The sequence below is a fragment of the Pteropus alecto genome, unplaced genomic scaffold (genome assembly GCF_000325575.1).
Source record: "Pteropus alecto unplaced genomic scaffold, ASM32557v1 scaffold159, whole genome shotgun sequence".
In the NCBI taxonomy this organism is placed as follows: domain Eukaryota; kingdom Metazoa; phylum Chordata; class Mammalia; order Chiroptera; family Pteropodidae; genus Pteropus; species Pteropus alecto.
The window spans coordinates 955223-957642 of record NW_006443122.1 but is presented as its reverse complement, the minus strand read 5'-3'; positions in this window follow the sequence as shown (position 1 = coordinate 957642).

Genomic DNA, 2420 nt, shown 5'->3' with positions numbered 1-2420 from the left:
GTACTTAGTCCTGTGGGTGATTTGGAGAGGGAGACCTATAGTAGCGGTGCTGGGTCCAGGGCAGAGTGAGGCTGGGCTGCCATTCGTGCAACAGCATTGACATTGGCAGGAGGACACACATACTTGCAGAAGAAGGAGGTGTGTGGGGAGGGGAGATGTGATCTGAACACATGCCCATTGGCTTGGAGGGGGTCAAAGGCCAAGACGGTCAAATTGGTTTTACCCTGGGAGACCCTACCTTGGAAGCTGGCAGTGAGGGCCTTTGAACCATAAACCTTAGACTGTCACTTCGTCAGGAAGTACCTAGGCCACAGGAGGCCTGAGGCCTCTGGGTTCTGTTCTCAAGGCAGCACCCGAGTTGCTGTGTGACCCTGAGTCAGTTCTAACCCACTCTGTGTCCCAGGTTTGCCATGTGAATACCGGCAACAATAAAAACATGTATGTTGGTGGAGAGGTGGATGAAATGTTCCCATAGATCCTCTCCAGGTTTTATAACCCTGAGTCCTTTTTAAAAACATCTAGTTCTGTCTCTGTCCCTGACTTCCTGTGTGGCCTTGAGCCAGCTGCTATACCTCTCTGGATCTATTTTCACATCTGGAATATCAGGAGATTGGGCAGGAGAGTCTCCAGCATCCAATAATTCTCCCTGGAGAATGCTCACCCTCATCTCCAGCTGAACGCTTCAGACAAATCAGAGGAAAGTAAGGCGCTGGTCACAGACGACCCCCCCCCCCCACCCCGTTCCAAATCTTCTGTCTTCTCCCACTGCCCTCCTCTCCCTACTGTCAGGAGCTTGCAGCACTGGCTCACTTGCCAAACTTGTTGCTATGACAACGGTTACAAATAACTCAGATGCAGCCGATTTTAACCCAAGAGCTGCTAGGCCAAGGGCTTCTTCCTCCCTTCTCCACACCAGACTGAGGGAACAATCTGACAAATTTTTTGAGATCAAGTTACTCCCCTGCTTGCAAGCCTGCCAGGTTCCTCAGTGTCACAAGACTAAGTCCTGGCATCCGAGGCCCTCCTAAAACCTGATTCAAATCTTTCCAATCACATTTCCCACTTGCTCCCATTAAAAAGTGATCGCTCCTATTTTGAGCACCTAATGTCTGCTAAGCCCTGTGTTGCATGCTGTACATATAGTAGCTAAGGAAATCTTCCCAGAACTCTATCAGTTAGACATTATTCCAAGTACTAACCAGGCCCGACCCTGCTTAACTTCCGAGATCAGACGAGATCAGGCACTTTCAGGGTGACATGGCTGTAGAATAAAGCAGTTTTAAAAATAATAAAAACATAGCTATACGCACATTAGTATAGGCTTAGAATATCCACACAAAGGACATACAAGGAAGTGCTAACAGTGGAGTTCCCCAGTAGAAAACTGGGGAACTGAGGATGAGGGGTGAGAAAGATTTATCTTTTACTATGCATCTTCTTGTATCATTTGAAGGTTTTATCTTGTGCATGTTTAACATACTCCAAAGTTCCCCTCAAATACTACTGCTTCCAACAACCTTACCCTGCTTTTCTCAACTTCTCTAAAACATCAATGCTAGTTCCCAAAATAGGACACGGAGAAAATCTAACCTAAAACCTGGCCAACAAGTCTAAAGAAAGAAAGAAAGATAATAAAAAGAATGCCAAAACCAATACAAAAAGGAATTCCATAAGTATATCCACTCAATGGAATATTTTGCAGCCATTAAATGACCTTTGTAAAGAATTTTAATGGGAAAATGTTTGTGTTAAAATGGCAGTATATAATTTACATACAGCATGATCTCAAATATGTATTTTTAGGCTTAGAATAAAGCCTAAACTCACCAAGATACTAACTAACATTGGTTATGTTTGGGCAGTAGGATGTGTTTTTTTCCCCAAATTTTGATCAATTAACATGTATTACTTTTGGAGGGAGGGGCATTTATTTTGTTGTTTGGGGACTTCTGGGCAGAGGGTGAGGCTATGCATGACCTCCAATCGGGCACATTATCATCACTGGTTCCTTCCAGTCTCCTCTCTTGATTCCTTTGTTTGTTCATTTTATTTATTTTCCAGAATTCCCAAACCCCACTCTCACGTCCATTCCCCCCAAAGACAAATTTTTAAATGTATTTAGTGAGTTCTATTTTTAGCATCAGAAAACTTTGACTCCCTCTATGTATTATGTATTAATATATTATTATATGTTAATATATGATATAATACATAATCTCTACATAATAAAATAAAATATAATTATGCATAAATATACAATCAGGCACCACATAATGATGTTTCAGTCAACAACAGACTACATATACAATGGTGGACCCATAAGATTATAATGGAGCTGAAAAATTCCTTCTGCCTGGTAACATTGTAGCTATCATAAGGTCGTAGCACAATACATTACTCATGTGTTTGTTGATGTTGGT